The 22,517-nt window shown below is 39.8% G+C and overlaps 1 protein-coding gene across 10 annotated transcripts in view; it reads right to left on the reverse strand.

Annotated features, from left to right (window-relative positions):
* Nucleotides 1-21,768, reverse strand: part of LOC148672651 (prostaglandin D2 receptor 2-like) — a 57,554-nt gene extending 35,786 nt beyond the window's left edge. For 5 of the 10 annotated variants that reach the window (XR_015935840.1, XR_015935839.1, XM_088628470.1 and 2 more), the window contains exons 1-2: nt 20,936-21,766; nt 18,107-18,248 (exon numbers count right to left, since the gene is read on the reverse strand). The gene's annotated coding sequence lies outside the window, so the exon portion shown is untranslated. Of the gene's footprint in view, nt 1-18,106; nt 18,249-20,935 lie in introns of all 10 variants that reach the window. The other 5 variants (XM_088628474.1, XM_088628471.1, XM_088628472.1 and 2 more) reach the window with 2 other exon arrangements.
* Nucleotides 21,769-22,517: the final 749 nt, after the last annotated feature.

Below are 22,517 nucleotides of genomic sequence, written 5' to 3' on the forward strand. Positions count from 1 at the left end.
TACCAGCAACCTGAGAGCAGGAGATCAAGATGAAAGCAAAACAAGGGACTTAATGCTTCTATACTTCATAATCTGAACACCTTCTTTGTGTACACAACCACTTTATTCTCAAACTCCTTTCTGGAAAGGAGACTCTTTAGAATGCTTCAAAAAACAGCTGGATGAGCCACTTGGATCAGAACGCCACCGACAGCAAAATGAACGAGTCGTGCTGATGACTTCCTTGTCTAAGATCAGGAGAGCAGAGGTACTAAAGGCCTGAAAACAGTACTTCTAGTTTGCACAGTGTCATGCGGATCTTGAACAACTGGCCAGAGCAGAACTGTTCAATACTACACACCAGGAAGCATCTGGGTGCTGCAGCAGGACTGATGTGATCCTTGCACACACATGTGCTACAGGAGCAGCGAGAAAGGCAGAATGCAGCTCCTATTGTGTGCTTCTTGTGCCTTTCTCCAATTTAAGTTTACTATAGTTCACTTTTTACAATGTTATTTTGCACTTTTACCATGGTTTGACATGCTCTGCTCATGACGTCAATCTTCTAACCATTTTAGCCATTACAGGGTCACAGGGGAGCCAGAGCCTATGCCGGCAAGCAATGGGCAAAAGGCAGGGTACACCCTGGACAGGTCGCCAGTCCATCACAGGGCACACACACTCCTACCAGGGCCAATTTTCCTAGAAGCCGATTAACCTTCTAGCATGCTTTTGGACTGTGGGAGGAAACCAGAGCACCCAAACCTATGAGAACACTGGGAGAACATGCAAACTCCACACAGATAGCGCCCCAGGAATTGAACCCAGGGCCCCACTACAGCGAGGCAGCAATGCTAAACACTGCGCCCCCGAGCGGCCCTCTTTGCATGATGTCCTACGATTCTAATATGCCTTCACTGAGCTTCTCTGCCTCGGCCTGTGAGAGTACTGTGAGAGACCATGCATCTTAGTTTCTAAACTGTATTTTGTGCTGGTGGACCAAGGCTTTGTCCGAGTCCATACAAGAAAAGAAATGTCAGTTCCTGCAATCACTCACTATTGCAGCAAAAACCCAACCTCAAAAGGCATGTGAGCCAACGTCTGCAAGCTGTTAGTTTGTGCTTCTTGATTTAATTTGGCTTATACTGATTTGATTTCCAATGTTAAATACTTCTGCTCTACTATTACAGATGGCATGAGTCACTTTCGTTGTAAATACGATACAGTCACACAGAGTCTTAAAGTGTAAACAAGCTCTTCTTTAAATATTATTTGGGATTGATTTATTTTCCCATAATATGAACAAAAATGAAAATGGTGTCAACTTTATTTTAAAAAGTCTTCTGGTGGTTAAATGTTACATCACATTTACTTCCTTATTTATAATGTGTCGTGTTTCAGCTGCTCCTTGTATCTGTGTAACTTGTTTTTGGTCACAGCAGTATTTGCATCTCCATGATTCCACCGGTGTTCAAACAAATTAGATAAACAGAGCAAAGATGTTATTCAAGACAGGAACTTTATATCCAACTCATAATGAATTGTATTAATGGTTCTAATACAAATTCTAAAGAATCCCCAGAAGAATTAAAGATGAAAAGATAAAAATAAGGTGGAGTGGTGGTATAGTGATTAGCATTTAGCATTTCTGCCTTGCAGCAGTGGGGGCTTGGGTTCAATTCTAGACCTGGAGTACTATCTGGATGGAGTTTGCATGTTCTTCCTATATTCAGTTGGGTTTCCACTGGATCCTCCTGTTTTCCTCTCACAGTCCAAAGATATACTGGTAGGTCAACTTGGCCTGATGTGTTTGTGCTTGTGTCTGCCCTGCAATAGACTGATGTCCCATCTAGGGTGTATCCTGCTTTGTGTCTGTCGCTAACTGGGATAGTCTATATCCTCAGGGTTTTATATACTTATTAATTAGAATTTACCTAGTTTCTTCCAGACTGAAGAGACTTAGCACCCTCAATCTCTCTGTATAGGACAATTTACTGATTTGTGACCAGGACCACTGATTTGTGATCATTCCTGTTGCTCTACTTTGTACTATTTCTTAGGCTATAAAACCTATATTCCTGACTGGAGGGTTCAGATGAGGTGTTCCTCTGGGAGGCTTCTGTAGGGAGAAGCTGGAAAAGAACCAGGTGTGGTCAGTCAGTGAAACTGAGACTGAGGCCTCCATTACTGCAAGTACACCTGTTGACAAAGCTGACGAGTCAGCTGTGATAAACCAGGAGGGACAGAAGAGCTGGGGGCTCTTTGGGTAGAGGAGACTGGTGAACAGAGAGAAGTGAGTAATAAACTGTTATTATTCTTTAGAGGTTTGGAATTGATTCAACCTTTTATAACCTTTAAAGTAAGATAAAAGTATCTATAAAAGTATAGTTAGTACTCTGATATGATTTAGAGAAAAGAATTCCTAAAAAAAAAGACTTTATGATGTAGTTTGAAATAAACGAGCAGCTAATTGATCGGCCATCCGACAGTCACCGGAACTGAATGCTACAGTATATCCTAAATGAGGTCTTACAAACCACCTGCAGAGCTTCAGCACAACCTGAATAGATCACAGGGGTGACTACCCAGAACTACAATACATCATGCCTGAGAGTTATGCCAGCCACTTCCCAGAGCACATCAGGAGGTTCTGTGATGAGATCTAGAAGGCTGACCAAAACACATCACTGGGTCTGTGACCGAACTCGTAAACAGTTCAGAGAGGCCAACCTATTCTCTTAGGCAAAGACAATCGACATCTCCCTTTAGTTCTAGATAATGTCATCTGACCTAGAAAGTGGCAGGAATTATCAATCTGATCGGTTACAGTGACACAGTATTTTCAATTACATGTCTGCCGCTCTGTGTCTTTTATGACTCAAGTCGAGCAGATGCTTGTGATACTGTAATCTGTATACTGTAGAAGGGGGTACAGTTGTACCACAAGTTCAACGTGCTTCATGTGGTAATGGTCACAATCAGCTGTCCTCGGTGGCACATGTCTTGAAAACCAAAATCATGTTGCTTTTGTTTCTTGCCCTTTCGACTACTCTTCAGTCACCAATGAAGGCTGGAGGCACGGTACAGTACAACAGACATCAGTCTTTAATCCAGTCTAAAGGTGGATTATCAGTCTGTTTGAAAGGTGTGACATACAGCAACAAAGTGCACTTGGTTGGTGCTGAGCACCACCAGTCACAGTGTCTGGATGCTGGCTGGAGGAGAAATGCATTTTTCTCAGTCATTCAAAGAGAATAAGGTTTTAAGTTTCCAGCTCAATGTGTCAAAGCAAGTATGCAGGAGCAACGCATCCCAACGCAACTCACAGGTGTTGCATTTTGTTTCTTAGGAGGTAGATATCAATATTGACCCATTATGGGCCTGTTAAAACCGAGCTACCTATTCTATTGGAATGCTGTGTTCTCAGGCTTTTGTGGAAGGGGTTTTTGGGGCTGTTACTTAATTTAAAAAGACCTGCACCTTAACCCTGTTTTTAAAGAGGCGTGAACTTTTTCTTCCCTATTTTTGCTGGAATTTACAAAATGAAAAATAGGATTCAAATTTAACACAGGTTGAGGTACAAAAAAACAAAGTTTACAAATATTTGACAAATTTTTAACTTAACACACTCTTTGAGACTAACAACACATGTTCTATTTGTAAATGACAGACTCATTTTAATGTGTGACTTCGGAGAAATCAGCACGTTCTAGCCCCAGTTAGAACACAAATACAGCCGTGTTATAGAGAACCATTTGAGAAAGAACTACTGTATAATGAGAAAATGGCCTAGGAGATTGATTAATCATATTTTTTTTTATCTGTATAGTCTAAGATGTTCAAGATGAAGCCACTTATGAGATTAAATATCTTTATTTGATCTCCTATTTAAATGTTTAATTAATTTTTATTCTGTGCTGCTTTGGCAGGTAGGAAAGTGAGAAGGCAAGAAGTGGCTTTTCTAAAAAAGCAATTACAGGGGATTAGTAAGCACAGAAGGGAAATGAAGATAATGGCCTATATCCCTTCCAAGGTGGAGCCCTGCTTTGCACCTCCTGATTTTGGAAAGGCCTGCTTATTGCATCGGCTCTTGCAAGAAATAAGTATTTAAATAAGGGTCCTTGTAATTTTCTCTTGATTCTACACTATAAGGTGTATTGTAAAGGCTATGCTGGCAGCAGTGGCACAGTGGTTAGTACTGCTGCCTCATAGCGCTGGGATCAAGGATTCAGAACCTGTAAGGAGTTTGTATGTTCTCCCTGTGTTTGTGTGGGTTTCCTCTGGGTGCTCTGGTTTCCTCCCATAATCCAAAGACATACTGGTAGGTTAATGGGAAAATTAGCCCTGAAGTACGTGTATGTGTGTGAGTGTGTATTGCATCAGACAGCAATAGACTGGTGTCCCTTCTAGGGTGTACTGTATCCTGCCTTGCAAACATTGTTTGCTGAGATAGGCTCCAGTTCCCCTGCAACCACTGCAAAGTGGTTAGAAAATGGATGAATAAAAGAAAGCCACTTGATCATTTTCATGACAGAACTGTTCCTATGTTTTCCTATGTTCTTGTACCTATCTGTAGCAGTGCACCTTGCACATTTATCACATGCACCAGTCTATGCTTGGAGGATTCACCATGTGGCTTAAACAATAACACACCTAAAGACTGATGATCATGCTTACAAGTTAAGATTAAACTCCTTCAGTGGTGTACTGGTGTACTGGAGGCAGGATGTTTAGTACTTGGATGAAGACTAAAACCGAAGCATTTTCACTGGAAATGTGAACATACTGTATAGCCATATGACAATTAATCTGAACGTCCAATCACTGCACACCAGCTCCCCCTGCTAATACCTGGGTGTACGCTTTGAACCACCTGTCTAGCTCAACGTTCAAGTTTTAGAATTGTTGTTCAGCTTCTGCTGCATGTTAACAAGATGCGGAAACAATTATTTGAAATCAAGCGCCAATTTTTAACTTGCATTTGGTAGGTGTTTAATCTTGGTCTACGTGTGCAAATAGACAAAATGGGGTTATTCCTTACCAGCTCAATTACAGACATACAGCAGGGGATCAGTCAGACACTCAGCTTATGAAAAAATCGATTTCATTATTGCACAGCTGAAGACAGACATCTCATTTTTTGTTTGCACAGGAGGGAAAGAAAGTCTTTGCTAGAACTTGCACTCCAGCTTTGATTATTATTTTTAATAACATGCTTAGCCCTTTGCCCTTTCTTGGCCCATCCCATTACTTGCATCTCTGCGATTATTCCGTGACATGTATGCTGTGACATGTTGTATTTAACTTTTAACTCATTTATTGAATTGAAAAAAATCTTTTAAGTTTTATTTTACTCATAAACTTTAACTCTAACTGTTATTCAGCTCATTTGAACTTTATGCCAATTAGAAGGTCTTAATAACCGCAAACCAGTTTCCATGTTTTTCTGAAAATCCTCTTTAACCATAAGCAGGCAATAAAAGAGAGGAACAAAAGATTAGTAAAACCCAGATAGTGGCCATTGTTACATTGTTACTATTTGGTGCATTTCAATCATAAGGACATAAAATGAAGGAAGATCCCATGAGAATCCTATGAATGAGCAAACACTGGGAATTCTCGTTGTCAATCTGCAATACTCTCCTCTGCAGCAAAATGTTCTCAGATTTTTTTTTAAATTCCAGTAAATCAGCTAACAAGGTCTTTCATACATAAACATACGCCAGTGGAGTTGAATTAGTAGAACAGATTACATCATAATCTACAGGGCGGCACAGTGTTGGCGGTTAGCATAGACACAAACATGCACACTCATACCAGGGCCAATTTTCCCAGAAGCTACTCAAGAAAATGAGAGATGCTATTCGGAAACCACTGACAAAACACTTCCTAATTGCTAATGCAGTGCCAGTCCATAATAAGGGTGAGAATACTGAATCACAAAATTAAAAACCTATAAGCCTGATGGAAGCACTTATCTGGAAATGATCAAACAAGTTATTTATATAATATTTGGAGAATCACCTGTATGGAAATAAAATCTTAGGAAATAGTCAATATAGATTTTGAAAAGGTAGTAATCAATTTGTTAGAATTTGTTCAACAAACTGTAATAGATACACACAGGGCATATGATATTGTGTATTTTGATAAGGTGTCTCAAAAGAGATTAATTCTCAAATTACAGGGGGTAGGCATTCAGAGGAACGTGACTGTTTGGAAAGAGAATTGGTTATTAAATCGAAAAGAGAGGGTACTCATAGGGGAGGAAGTAACTTGTGGAGTACCACACGGATATGGACTATGACAATAGCCCTGAATTTCTGTCAATGACCTAGATTCTGGTAGAGTTAGTCAGTTTTGCAGGTGAGAAGTAGATGTACAGTAGGGTTTTACATCTGGTAGTAAACACAGAAACAATAAATAAGAAGCAGGAAACTGAGAGAGAAGAGGCTACTTATGAAAAGACTTCGGTGACTTAGACGCCAATCATTTACATCTTCTAGACAAGTTGAGAAAGCGATTACAAGGCAAACAAAATGTTAGGATATATACAGTAGAAATGTATAGTACAAACCAAGGGATGTTAGGTTATAATTCTATAATATGCTAGTAAGACCTTGTTTAAGAGTGTATCCTGTACAATATACTGTCACCACATTATAGAAAAATATATGCAACTCTGATCAGTCCAGAGAAGAGCAACCAGAGACCTTCTTAAGTATAAAGAGGTGTCCTACACTGACAGGCTGAAGGCTTTTTGGTCTTAAACAGAGCACATTATATGGAGAACTGACAAAGTCAAACCAGCAAATGTCTTCAGAGTGAATAGTGAAACATGGACCAGAGGTCACAAGGAGAAACTATATGGAGGTGCATAGAAATCTAAGAACAGGAGGTCTTTCTTTATAGAAAGGGTGGTGGGAGTGTGGAAGAAGCTGCCCAGTCACGTTGTTGAAGCCGATACCCAGCTTCTTTCAAAAATGTGTTTCATCAGTTAACTTCCAGCCACCAAAATGCCTCCTTTCCTTTGTAACTTTTATTATGTTCTATTGATACCTACTCCTGTAATAGTGTACAAAAACTTGCATTACTGTAAGTGCATTTATTACATTATTTATTAAAACGGCCTTATAAGCAACACCCTTATAAGCAACTCAGTTGGTCAGTTTAGAAATCCATCGGTTTAAAAAGGATCTTCAAGTCAGTGGGGAAACGGACTCATGTTCCAGTTTATATGAGGCGACATATAACCAGTTATATATCACCTGCACTATATATCACTACATTGTTCAGCATTGATACAGTTTTACAAAGTCTCTTATCAAAGGGGCCTCTTTTGTAACATCGTTCTGCATTTATGGAGAGGCACCAGGCTGCTTGGTCAAGGCACACAAATCTTTAATAACACATAATTCTTAGTAAAGTAATAGGCCATGACCAATGTATAACATTCAGACTTACAGTATGTGTGCACCCTTGCTTAAATAAACTTGCAATATTATCACAGAGCTTGTGAATAGGCAGCTGCAATGGTGCACACTTCTATAGTTCAGGGTTTTGACCTCTGGATATTTGCAGATATTTCGATAAGGCCTGCCAAAACCACACTTCACTTCAGCTAAAGATGCAGCTTACATGCCACTAAACCTCCATTTAACGTATCACAGATAACTTGAAAAAAGGCAACTGAAACCAAATGCACAAGTTTGCACAGCTAGACACACACTTTCGGTAAACTTTTATATCAAAGATCACCAAAAACAATAACAAATATTTTATTGTTCAGTCCTTCTCTTGTTTCTAGCTGATACAATTTTATACCAGAATGGTTCTGTATACTTATAGGATGTGATTTTCTTGGAATCACCTATCCATCCATTTTTTAATCGCTTCATCTAATCCAGTGTTATGGGTCTCAGCAAGCAACGGGCGTGAGGCAGACACACAGACACAGACACACATACTCATACCAGAGACAATTATTCCAGAAGGCAATTAACCAACCAAGTAATGTCTTTGGACTATGGGAAGAAACCAGAGCTCCCAGTGAGAGCCCAGACGAATATGGGGAGAACATGCAAACTCCACACAGATAGCACCCCAGGTCCAGAAGAGAACCCAGGACTCCAGCACTGCGAGGCAACAAAGCTATCCAGTTCTGCAAACCTTCTTAAAATCAGATGTGATTAAAACAGAATAACTGAGTGATTGAACATGAATGCAAGCATCTTACTCTTACCTTCCCTGAGGTGGGTCAAAGGCAAAAGACCTGCGCTTTCACCAGAAAACAGTTATTGCAGAACAAGGCTTCCTCCACCTGTATAATACGGGCCTTCAGTCTATTTTTTGTGCAATCACTGATCATGCGCAGGCTTCTTCATAATCTGTGAGTCACTTATCAAAAACTAATATTTAAGCAATGCAAATGAAAGTACATTGTATGCAAATTTTAATGCATGTACAGTTTAACCCATTTATTTTCAAGTATATTAATCCAGAAAACTACTTCTAAGAAACCAATAAAGCAATTGCGATTAAACAAAGTCATAATTAAAATCACACTTGAACAAATTATGATTGATACCACGTAGTAGCCATACTTTACCTACTGCTTTAGTAATTACATTGATTATCAGTCATGGTCAATTCATGGCCAATTTAATGATATTCTATTTGCCTAGATTTTACATGCCTAGATAAGTTTCCAGGGCTGCAAATGACTCTATCAGGCACATTAGATACACAACAGCTCCTGATATTCAAGCTATGTAATGTGAGCCAGCACATTTTTGAAGATCAAATTTTCAGTGTTAATTTCTTGGAGACTTAAATTGCTGTAATGCAATTACTTTCAGAAGGTTACTGTCTGAAACTGGAAACAGATAGACTAGAGAAAGAAAATCTTGCCTGTTATTAGACAACTGAGATAAGTCTATTTTATAGCTACACTGCTTTAACACAACAACTCAACACAACAGTGAGTGGGTCCCACTCCAGTCAATTCAACAGACGCATGAGATCACCAGTAACATTTCAGTAGCTACATTTGTCTGGAATTGCTGCCAACAGCAACCTTGTTAACCCTTGAGGCTGTCCCCACAGACACATTAGCCGGGTCTGTTGTTGTCTTCAGTAAAGAGAGAAATGCATTCCAACACAGGGACATTTGCATTAGTCTTCTTTAATATTAGCACCGCATACAGAGAGAAATGACTCAGACATCAGGTTGCTGCTACTTTACTGTCTTCAGGGGTCCTGAGTTTTCCTACCACTTTATCCAATTTAGGGTCATGGGGGACCTGTACCCTATCCCGGCGAGCAATGAGTTCAAGGCAGTATGGACCCTGGATGGCACGCCAGTCTATCATAAGCACATATACTGTACACAGATAAGCAAACACTCACACCAGGGCCAATTTTACAGAAGCCAATTAACCTACCAGCACACGTTTAGACTACAGGAGAAAACCGGAGCCCCTGGGGGTAGTCACTATCATACTCTCATTCCCTTGACACTTGATTCTCTGGAGATAGTAAGTAAAGAACATAAAATAAAGGAAGATCCCATGAGAATCCCGTGAGTAAAGAACTGTGCCCACCTGCTTAGCAGCATGGCATAGCTAAAGAAGCAAAAGTAGATGAGGGTAGAAATCAGCAGTAGTCAACAAACAACTTGACCGATGTCCTCTGGTTTCTAGGAGATGAACAAAATGATTCCCTCGCAGAATCTGTCTGTTACATTTTTTAAATTTATTGAGGAGAAATTATAACTCTGCTGTATTGGTGAAAGCCAAAACCCCATGCCCATTTTGTTGAGAGTGTAAAGAACAAGAACTTTAAGTATCAGGCTCTCTCTCCGTGTCTTCTCCCTTCTCTGTTTCTGATATTTCTCCTTCTCTGTGGTCTTTTTGGCCTCATCCTCTCTCCTGTACCTCGTGCGCGGAAATATTGCCAAACCTTTGAACATTAAAATAAACTACATAAAGTAAAAAAAAAGAATCCATTGCTATCTATTTCCATCTATTTCCATCCTCTCCAGAGACATCTTTTGATGTCTGTACAGAGTGCAATGCTTTCCTAAAGATCCTCTCTCAGAACTTGAAAATGTCGCCAGACAAAGAGTTCAATAAAATATCCTCTTTACTGAACTGGAAAGCAATCACCGTGAGGAGCTGGATGTCATATCATTGCTCTTATATGGCCTGTGTGCATTATGAAAACAACCGTTATCAGATTAGTAGAACACAAATGTTTTAAAGTGTCTCTGCATGAAACAGATGAGAACCTGCGTGCTTACAGTAAATCCAACACCTGGTGTTTAGTTCTTGATGATAATTGATAAAAGTTTTCTTTATTAAAATAGCCGGCCTCAATTATTGCAAAATTTAAAAAGCTTAATATTGCATTTACAGTTTACATTGACATATACAATTAATTAAATGTGTTACTTAGACAAAAGTTTAGTTCTTTTGATTCAATGCAGTAAATGTTCCACCTTTTTCACTGGTTAATAATTAGCTTTTAAGGTACAGGCAGTGACCTTTACCTGTCCATAATTTAAATGTGAAATTTCCCTCTTCTAATAGTTTGGACAAACAGTAAATAGCTTTAATATTTATTATGCTACTCCCTCTATTCATGTGGGTTTGCTCCAGGTGCTCTGGTTTCCTCCCACAGTCCAAAGACATGCTGGTAGGTTAATTGACTTCTGGGAAACTGGGGCTCGTGTGAGTGTGTGTGTCTGTCTCTGTGTGTCCAGTGGTAGACTGATGTCCTGCCCAAGGTGTGCCCTCCCTTGTGCCCGTTTCTTGTCACGACAGGCTTTCAGCTCCCTCGCAACACTGAGCTGGAAGTGGTGAGACAGTGGATGGATGGCTTTATTACATTGTTACAAAAGGCTGACATCAGAAACAGGCAAACACAAAGAAATGGTGAAGGCTGTGAAGGGCTGTATTTTGTACCCTAGTAGAATTATGGTGACTAAATCGTACACAATATTCTAAATAAGCTGATACTAGTGCATTGAAAAATGTTATTAAAACATACCTGTAAATGTGACCTTTTGAATTATAGATCCTAACATCCGGTTTGACATTTTTTTGCTTCCTCATAACATCATGATGTGAATGTGAACTCATTTTTACAAGCAGCTTCTTTGTGTTTCCCATTTTGTATCTGTAGTGCATATTTTTACTATCTGCACCTAATACTCTGCTCTTGTCTACATTTAACATAATATGTCATTTATCCAGTCGTAAATTTTACCTATATATTGCCTTTGTAGCTTCTACTAAGATTGCTAATTCTCCTCATTTCTGTATACCTGAGTAGTTTACTAAGCATTGTGGAGACTACATCACTGATATCAAATATATCAACATAAATTTCTACAGATCATTTATATACTGTAAAAAGATAAGCACTGTTCCAAGTACTTCACTAATTACATGACCCCAATTAAAACATTAGCCACTTTTTTGTATACTTTGTTTTCTACAATTTAACCATGTCTCTATACAAACACTTTTTGTAATTGGAGAATAAATATTTTATAAGTGTATTAAAAACCTTTTGCAAATTTCAATATACCATGCATGAATATTGACTCTGTGTGGATCCTTTATTGTTGTTGTTCAAAAGTAAAGTTAGTTAAGCAAAACTAATAACGCTGATTATCCTAAAGGAACCTACAGTTTTTCTAAAAATAAATCAAATTATACTGCATTACCTAAGTTCTATTTATCATATATTATTTTACCCCACTTTGCAGTAATCATGCATGCCATGACTACACAGTGGTTAGCATTGCTGCCTTGCAATGCTGGGGCCCTGGGTCCAATTCTGGATCTAGGGTGCTGTCTGTGTGGAGTTTGTAGGTTCTCCATGTATTCACATGGGTTTCCTCTGGGTGCTCCAGTTTCCTCCCACAGTCCAAAGTCATGCTGGTAGGTTAATTTGCTTTGGTTAAATTGTCGTGAGTATGCAGGTGTCTGTGTGTGTATGTACCCTCTGTACCCTGGCATCCAGTCTAAAGTGTACCCCGTCTTGCGCCCGTTGATAGCCATTATAGACCCCTGTACCGGTTTGGAATATGGATGGACGAACACCATTATTCATGACTATATTACTAGGAATAACAATCGATTGATCAAAAGATACCTGCAGTGATACAGGTGAGGATTTGTGTAGAAGTTCACTGAAGAATGAGGTCAGGATGGTAGGAGATGGTAGATTCAAACAGACATGTCCGGATTGAGAGACTAAAAAGGTGAGGGGACGTTCTGCTATTGATCATAGATGCACACTGAATTGAGTCATCAGATTAGCAGTAAATGGAGCGCTGCTTAGGTAATTATTAACCCATGGTTTCCCAGTTTGCTACTTCCCTCTTTGTTTTACAGTCCCTCTTGTTTGTATAGTCTGCAGTGTTTCTGTATCTCTTTATTGTAGGACATAATAAACTTTCTTTCAGTCCCTTCTGAATGTCATGTGAAATTATCTCTGGCACAGCAAGGTTTTCCACCTGATTTCACAGTCCAGCAACCCATACAAGCTGCACAAGATGAGACTCCAATGAGAAGAGTGTATTAGGTTTAAGTGCTTCAGAGGATATAAATCTGTCCTGGTTAAATGTATTCACTACAACTTTATATAATCCAGTGATCTTTTACACAGAATAATACACTGTTAATTAAGTCTAAGATACTTATTTTTTATTTCCTTCCTTGGAGTCTTGGAAATAATGAGGAGGTCTACACCCTCTGCCTCTCTCAAAATTGTCTAGATATACATAGCGTCCTTACAGTATGTTCTGGTTTTGACAGCTATCTGTACAATTCTGCCCAAAAGACGAATACACCCTCCATCCCAAGATAATCCAAGGTAAACATTTAATGGGTTTTATAGGAAAAGGGGCTGATGAAATGTATTCACTGCAATAAGCGTTTTTAAGAATGAATGACAACCTTAAAGGTGTAACTGCAACAACTAATAAAATAAAAACTCTATTCATCATTAGACGGACAATAATTTGTTAAACAAATATACCATTAGAATAAATACAAAGTAAAACTAAACTGAAGGGCATTTGAAGGGGAATAAGTGTCACAGAAGTGTATTATTGAAAACATTTTAGAAGAGATAAGGCAGCGTGATCTATTGTAACCTTGCAGCCTTCTTGCCATCTTCAAAAAAGAGTGCAAGCCATTTTGTTTTTCTTTTATTCTGCAGAGAAATGTGTCTTATGGCCAACAGAAGCTGGTAACACTTAATCACCCCAAGTCTAGTGTTGTTTATTCTGCAGTAGAAAATGAGCTTAGCCACAATTTACAAGAAAAAAAATAAATGGGTTTTTCTGTTTTTCACGGTAGGAGGAAGTGGAAAGACTTCTTCTATCGATTTACACTTTTATCTTGATATTATCTGTAGCTCTGAATTGTGTGTAGGCAGGGCAGTAGCAAACCAGTCTGCTTGCTACATTCTCTTCTCTGTCTACAATAAATGAACAAAAAAATATGGAATGAAGCTGTTAATGTAGCAGTCAGCAACTTGAAAAAACTAAAGTCTATATAAAGAAACAAAAGTCTGAAATATAAGCATACTGTACTTAACAAGGATACATCATAGCACACTGACTCAAAATTCAATTTCATTCAGCATTTCATTGAAATTGAAAACATGGAAAACCAGTCGTGAACGTTTGTTCAAAGGCTGATGTCATTCTTCTAAGTGGGTAATTAAAAGTAGGCCTGGTCTGATCCTCTAAAACAAGGAATACCTAAAGTGATGGATCAAAAAATAAATCAGTCATGTTTTTCACAACTTATCAGCTTGAAGGTGTTTAATTTGTTTCGAATGCATAGAGTAGCTAGTGATGTTCTCCTGATGATTATTACGGTCACTGGGGTGAATAAGTGTGACTGGCTCAGGTGGTCCATGCACCTGACAGCGACTTGCTTTTTATACAAGCCTACAGAATCCCAGATCTGTACAGATTCCAAAAGCCTGCAACTGGCAGCCAGGAGAGTCTGGGAGATACAATTGATCTCAAGAAGGATAAGATTCAGTCAACACAAAAGTATAATATTTTGGAACAGTGCCTTGCTGTCTAGCCACTAAGCCCCGTGGCCTGATTATTGTGATAAAGAGATATGCGCAACCTCACACCTTTATGATAAAGTCACACGATGTGTCCTGTGTCTCACAAGCACAATGAAGACCTGTAGATGTGCTCAATTGGGCTATTAGGTTCAACCACTCCACTGACAGCATGCATTAACTAGTTGAGCTAAGTGACGCCGTAGAAATAATGTTAATTTCCAATCCTTGGAGAACAACAGCATTGAACAAAACTGCTATCACTCAAGTAACAGCATGGCTCACTCTGCATTGGGATTTTTTTTTTATGCGTGAGTAAGAAATACAGTGACAATCATGCAAAACAACAAAAAAGACATTCATGATAAAGACAAAAATATATAAAAAATTAAACAGTGTACAGGTTGTATGTTGAGCTATCAGCAATACAGGGCAAGAAATAAAACAAGATGTAATACCCTTGCAGTACAGCTTTTATCTGGGCAATCAAAGATCTAGGGCTCTCCACAAACAAGCAAAGGTCTAACAATCCCAGATCCCACTACATGCCTTATTATGTACATCCACAGTAGTTTATAGAATTGCTTTGCTCCAATAAGAAGGTAGCTACTGTTATTTAGACGTGCAAAAGGCTTTATTCTGTTATGGTGTTAACACAGCTCATTGGCAAAAAGTTGGTAACCACACTTTAACAAAAGGATGCAACTGACTTAACTAGATACCAGACCAGTATGGAAGGCTAGTCTGGGTTCTGGATGTGCCATTAGAAGGTTATGGGTTTGAATTGAGAGTGAGGCCCAGCAGAGCCAGTAAAATATCAATTTTAAGTTGCTTTCGACATAGCATCTTATTAACAAATGAGTCATTATACGCTGAGGTCCCCAAATTCTAGTATAGATGAAAAATTCAATGCTTGCAAAAATTATATAGAACACAAGAAACAAAGTAGGAGCAAAACACAGAACAGAACAAAATAATATGCAAATATTTAAACATGGTAATGATAAGCTTTATGGCAGAAACTAGGCATATCCAAAAACACTGTAACATAACACCTAAACCACTATTTTCCTTCTTTGAATGATGAATAACAGGTTCTTAGAGTGAAATGAAAAAAAAGGAATTCAAATGCTTTTTCAATTCAATTCAAATGTTCTTTTGCCTTTTACAAAGGTCCAATTGTTTTAAATCTACTACAGAACTGCACATCCTAATCAACTGCCCTAATCCACATCGCACTGAAACAAAAGATGAATATATTCACAGTGGGACCTCTAAGGGCTTACGAGGACTTCTGAATAAGACACATCTTATCCAAGTCCGTCCCAAGCGAAATAGAAGGATGATCGGAATATAGTTATAAAATAATTGTGAAGAAGGAAAAGCTGTGCATTGTTGTACACAAAAGAGTGAGGAAAGGGTACGTACAAGAGCACAGAATCCCTCCTGCCTGTGTGTCTTAACATCACTAAAAAAGTCTGTTTTCCAGATGAGCATTTTATAGCCTGCAGAAGCACATACTTTGCATATATGCATTTTTGTGAATGATTGAAACAGATGGATGGATCAACATCTTAAAGATCACAGCCTTTCATGTTTAGAATGTCTGTGAAAACAGTCACATTTCCAAATATTTATTTCAATGCATATGTATTATTTTCACTCTCCTTCCATAATTTGTTGGAATGCACTTTTCGGCACATTTCCAATGAAAACAATCACTTCCTTTCTAAGAATCGAGGGTATTTAATGGAGAATTTTGTCAAATACTTTTTATTTACCAAAAAAAAAGTATTTGCTAACAATACCGGAGCCCAAAGTTAAATTCTTGGGGTGCTATCTGTGTGGAGTTTTTATGTTCTCCCCATTTTCGAGTGGGTTTCCTCTGGGTGCTCTCCTATCCGCCAGGTTGCGTGGAGTCTAGATGGCACGGACCCTGAGTTCTGAGTACTCCCTGGTGACACACAATCTTGGAAAGAGTAAAGGACAGCCACAAACCAGTTAGCAGTTTGTATCGGGGGCGCAAGCTTTGGTTAAAGAGCAAGGTCCCTGGACAAACAGGATCAGCCAGGGTCGTCAATGTGGAGAGTTAAGTGGTTGTTCGAGAAGTTCTTGTTCGTGTTGAAATATGACCTAAAGCACCAAAGCTAAGGAGACTTGCTCGTAGGGATGAATTTACTGTGGTGAGTGTGGTTGTCATAGTAACGTAAGGATGTCTTGCAGTGCTGTCTTCCTACTTCTCAGTACATTACTTATGCAGCAACCTGGACACGCACTTATACAGCAGGATGTTTACTGGAGCCATCCAAGTGAAGCACCTTAGTTGGAGAGGAGGGACGACAGCTGTGTCCCGCCTAGGATTTGAACCTGTAACCCTCTGGTCCACAGTCCCAACAGCTACTGTACTCCAGGTTGCTGCAATTTCATGCATGAGTAAGCATCACCAGCACCCATTTACAGTTCAGTCCTCAACCAAGCTGTGAAGTTATTCTCTCATCTCGTACAACAGCCTGCTCCTGCTATGTTGCTCTGTTGTGGGTTGCTATCTGTACGCCTGTTACCATTTGGATTGATTGTGGGTTTGGGTGCGGCTCCTCACCCCTGGGCCTCCTTTGTCCTGTATGTTCTGTATGGTCAAATCTAATCTTTTTGCCACAGATATGAGAGACATACAGCTGTATGTTTACGGAAGCTTCTGATTCATCGGTGTAGATCAAGTAAGACTAAAGTTTATTCTTCCATCTGACTGTTTAGTTTGGCAACACATCTGCCTGCACCTCTTGTTCATACTGCAGAGAGGGTCATGGGCTGTCATCAGCCCTCTATTGAAGACTTGTACAATTCCAGTGTAAAGACGTGGACAGAAAGGACCGCTGATGACCCCTCCCAACCAGGCTACTCCCTGTTTCAGAAATGTTCCTCAGGAAGACTCTACTGGTCTCATAAAACCAGAACAACCCAGTATCTGAGCAGGCTCTTTCCAAGGGCTGTCTTTTGGCCTAACTTGAATTCCTAGTTACATGTACACTTCCTTAATGATTCCTATTGTCTTTCTTGTGAATGGTACATGGAGAATTGCTTTTCAGTACCAAGTACACCACAGTAAATTCCTCGTACATAAAATGTACTTGGCGAATAAAGGTGATGCTCATTCTGAAGTAGGAGCTTTCATAACTTCTCTTTTGTTTGATGCAATAAGAATAATTTCTTATTTTCTCTAAGTCTCATTTGTCAAACATAATCCACTGTATTGTGTATAACATCTCAAAAGATCGCAAGGCATTTTATCGATCCAGCATAGGAGAGAAGCAATTTCATCCAACACTGCAGTGCTGCCCCCTGCTGGCACAACAGCCCCACTGCACAGGAAATCGGACAGAGAAGAGAGAAATTGCTTCACATGAATTATGTAGAACCTTTAGAAAAGCCACATTATATAAGCAGAGAGGGGAATTTAGTCAGAATATTTACTCTTACAAGCCTAAACAGTTAATTATTTGTCTAAAAATTACAGGTGCTCTGTCAGGGTACAACCTGGACAGCACGCCAGTCCATCACAGGGTTGACAGACACCAACATGCTCACACCTCAGACCAATTTTCCCGGAAGGCAATTAACCTACTAGTATGTTTTTAGACTGTGGGACAAAGACAGAAGAATCCCATGCAAACAAGGGGAGAACATACAAACTCCACACAGATAACACCCCAGGAATTGAACCCAGGTCCCCAGCACTGTAGGGCAGCAATACTAACCACTGTGCTACCATGCTGGCCATGTACAGCATATAAGTACTGCTTGTATAATTGTAATACTCACATTTGGACTTGTATACTGTATGTAGTAATCTTACGTTTAACCTAAAGAAAATGTAACCAGTTTCAGAAGAGCACAGTCATTGATCAGCCGTTTTCAAAGGAATCCTAGTTATTCTTCTGTATTAATCCCAGCTACATTAGATTTCCTACTGTTAAACTACTTATCCTGTATTTTTTCAGTAGGGAGGTTAGTAGATCAATTTCCATACCTGTTATTCATTCTGTGGTTTCTGGGAATATTGTCCCTGGTGTGAGTCTGTGCGTGCCCAGTGATGGACTGGCATCCTGTCCAGAGTGTATTCTACCTTGCACCTGTTGCTTGCTGGGATAGGATCAGGCTCCTCTGTGACTCTGAATTGGAGCAAGAAAATGAATGGACAGTTTTAGTAATTATTTAGATTCAGTCTTGCACATTTGGGTAATTATCATGATGAAAATGCCCAGGTATGATGAAAGAAGATGTAGCTCTCAGTGAATTGATCAGAAATACCTACAACAGCCTGTCACACAAGACTATTTGTCAAAGCTTACTGTGAAAATAAAACAGAGTATTTACTGTGCCAACAGGAAGGAATTAACAGGAATAATAAAGACGAGAATGTTCTGCAATACATTACTTGGAATTTTGAGTTTCCTTTGATGGTGCAGAAACAGGAAATGTTTAAATTTGATTAATGACCATTACTTCTATTTTCTATATCATTCATTAAGTAGTGTATCTACTGTATGAACTGTGGTGTTATTACAATTAAACCACCCACCAGTAACACACTAACAAGAAGTACAGTGTGTTGCAATTTATTTTCTGGGAAAAGTTTTGAGAGACTTCAATCATTTATGCTCTTAAATTACTTGTATTTCAGTAAAATGCCGATTTTTGTGACTTTCAATACACAAGTATATCTGCATTAGAAAGATTACAAGTTGAGGCCATTGAGTCTAATTAACCCACGAGTTAATTGCAAGTAGGTAATTGTAGGTAAGATAGGTTAACATATCTTCCACCACTCTTCCGTTTCTAGACATCCACTTGTCTATCAACTACCCCCGACTGTCCACTTCAGTTTATTACAAACCCACGGATTCACATAGCTACCTCCTGTACAGCTCATTTCACCCCAACCACACTAAAAACTCTCTTCCTTTTTCACAGTTCCTTAGGTTACGACGATTATGCAGCGACGACATCGACTTCGAGAACCAAGCCCTCGAAATGTACTCATTTTTCATCAACAGAGGATACCCCAGCAGTGTGATTGACAGGGCCCTTGCCCGAGCCAAAAACCACCCCCAGACCATCAACCCGATCAGGAACTCCCGCCGTAACAACCGCATTCCTTTGGTGCTTCCTTACCACCCTAACACACTTCCGATCCCCAGGACCATTAACCACAACTTTTCCATCCTACAGGATGATCCCTCCATTGGGGCCCTCTTTTCTGATCGCCCTATCATCTCATATCGCTGACCACCTAATCTGCGTAACCTCCTTGTTCACAGCTCCCTTGACCGCCCTCAACAACCATCCACACCAGGCACTTTCCCTTGCAACAGAGCTCGCTGTATCACCTGCAAGTACACAGCCACCACCACACTCATTCAAGGCCCCTCAGGACAATTCCGGATCACCCAGACAGCATCTTGTACCTCCAGCAACCTTATTTACTGTATCTCTTGCAGTAAATGCCCAACCATCTACATTGGAGAAACAGGAAGGAGACTCGGAGACCGCTTCAGAGTACACATCAGGACTGTGAAGATTAAAGATCTCTCCAAGCCCATTGTTTCTCATTTCACCTCTGACGGCCACGACCACTCTAATCTCTCCGTCTGTGTTCTCAAAGACGGTTTTCCGAACTCATACATCAGAAAGACCACCGAAACTAAAATTATTCTGCAGCTAGGATCACACATTCTCCCTTCCCTTAACGACAAACTACTGTTCTGTTAAATTTTCTCCATTCATTGGAAGTTTCATTTCAAACCTCTCTGCACCCATTCTGACTTCACACCTCTTGATTGGCCTCTCTTTCTGTCCCCTGCTCCCGCCTCTCACTCTTCCTCTCTCCCAACCTTTGTTCTCCCGCTACTTTACCTTTGCCTACTGCCCTGTCTCTCTCACACCTGAAGAGGGCTTCACGGCCGAAACGTTGTGTTCTCTTTCTTCTTTTTTTCAGCATAAAGGTTCAGAATAAACCTATTACTTGTTCCTTTGCAGCCTACGCATGCTGCCACAGCTACCCACCTGAACTAGTAGGTAATTGAGCTGACAATCTGTTTTCTTATCATGATAGTCAAAATGTCACATTGTCAAAAAATGCATTTCTAGCAGATTGTGTCATTCTAATCTAATTCGAAGTAATTTTAAAAGATCACCCATTAATTTAAACCTTATAATTAAGATGTTTGTAAATTATTGCCTGTTTTTTGCTTCCCCCACAATTCCTAGATAAAAGATTTAAATTGTGTGTCATCATAAACACCTTTCTCTCTCTCTCAAGAGAAGAGTTTCAGGCCCTGGTCCAGGAGAGGATCATTTTGGTTACTCATAAGGATCACCATTTTTTATAGATTGGTAACAACAGTAAGTAAGCTATCGATAAATCAAGATAGTCATCTGAAGATATCTTTTTATTTTAGTCCTATATGATTTCTGAATTACTTAATTTAACGAATTCTCGGTTTTAATTGATCACAGTGGGACTGTCCCAGATCTTTAGAAACTGGTGATTTAATTGTAATCTATAAATATGCTAGACTAGGGCTGGCTGTCCATGAGCTGGGAAGGTGATCTTTCTGCTCGAAGGATATTTTAAAAGCCTGGTCTTCTGAGTGACTCTGACGGAGCATTTATGGAGCTATTTATATTCCGATTTAATTCAGAATTGAAAACTGTGAAACGCTGGCTTCTGTACAGACATCTGGTTCTTTTTAGCGTGTGCTGAAGTAATCAAATCTATTACTTTTTAATACACCACACTTGTAATGGTGGAGCATAAAGGATTTGTGAGAAAAACAAATATTGAACAAAAGCTTACCTTGCCGTAACAGAACTGTTATTGTGGCGCACTTTTGAGTGTTCCCAGAATTGTAGATGCTTTTGCGGCACTTGTCTCCATAAGGAGAAACCGCTGGTCTTCTGTGCCGACTTGTTAGGGCGAGTTAGGAAAGACGGCAGCAGATCAGATCTCTGAAGCAATGCAAATTTTTCTTTCCCTGTTGGCGCGTGCTTGGTGTTTGAACTGGATCCGAGCCCAGTCCGGTCCCTGTTGTTTTCGTTATTCCCGAGGGGCATAAAGCAGAAACCCTCCAACCAGGACTTCATGCAGAAGTTCTAAATCTTTCTTAAAGCGGCAGAGCTGTTGTAAAATGTTGGGACGTGCTATAGATCGCGTACTGGAAAAAAAATCGTAAAGGCGTTTCAAAGCTGCAATGTGCAGTTTCAGCTACGTGTTCGCCAACATCAGATGTTCTGGTTTTGAAATGATCAATCCGACTGTCTTGCGTCTTTCTGTAGATGAGTGCTGTCTGTAGTCCTTGCGCGGTTTAGAATACAAAATAGGTACTAAGCAAGCAAAAGGAATTAATTGTAAATGGCTTTAGGGCCGCACAGTGGCAAACTGGTTAGCATCGCTACCTCACTGGAGCCCTAGGATCAATTCCGGATCTGTGGTACTGTCTGCGTGGAGGTTGTATGTTCTCACCATGCTGTGTGGGTTTCCTCCAACAATCTAAAGACATACTGGTAGGTTAACTGTTTCTGTGAAATCTGGCCCTGGTGTGTGTGTCTGTGTGTGCCCTGCAATGGACTGGCATACCTCAGTCTCCACTGGCAACCCCAGTGTCTGTTGCTTGCTGGGATAGGCTTCAGCTCTACCAATGACCCTGAATTAGAAGAAGTGGTTAAAAAATGGGGGGGGGTACACTAACTATAATTCTTGTAACTGAAATTTAAACCTTTATTAGAAATATCAGTAGTTTTTTTTCCCCCCTCTGTGAATTGTACCTCCTCTACAATCTTCATTGCCTACATCAGGTGCAGAGAAATAGATACCTCTGGCTGCCAGTGAAGTTTAGAGTTTAGTCTATGGTCCTGTATGCAATCCACAATCTGATAATGGTGGATCTTTTTATGCCCAATTTGGTTATGAGAGACCATACATTCCACTCGTTTGACCTCTCGTTTGCATTTCTGTACAAAAACCAGGATGTGGAAGTCTGTTTTATTGATAACTCGGAACAAAATTCATTAAAACAATGTTTTCCAATTTTTATCAGTGTTCATAGGGCAGCACTAAATCTTGACTGTGCCTGGATGAAATTTTTAGATCACATGCTAGAAATGAAGAGACTGTGACAGGATGAATGGCCTCAGTTTGCTTTGTCATTCCCAGTTTCCATCTCTTTGCTTGGCTTTGTTCCAGGAAATTGTTTTTGTTGACAAAGTAAACAGTCATTAAAAGCAGCCACGTCAATAGATGGGGTTGGACAGGACAAACTCCCTTCAACATTATTGAGCTGAAGGGCTGAACATGCCGTTTATTCTATCCTGGCTACTATCGAGGATGCAGAAAAGACGGCATTTCTGTGATTGATTCATCCTATTGAAAGAAATGTTTG

This window comes from Lepisosteus platostomus, chromosome 4 (assembly GCF_059453375.1).
Source record: "Lepisosteus platostomus isolate fLepPlt1 chromosome 4, fLepPlt1.hap1, whole genome shotgun sequence".
Taxonomy (NCBI): domain Eukaryota; kingdom Metazoa; phylum Chordata; class Actinopteri; order Semionotiformes; family Lepisosteidae; genus Lepisosteus; species Lepisosteus platostomus.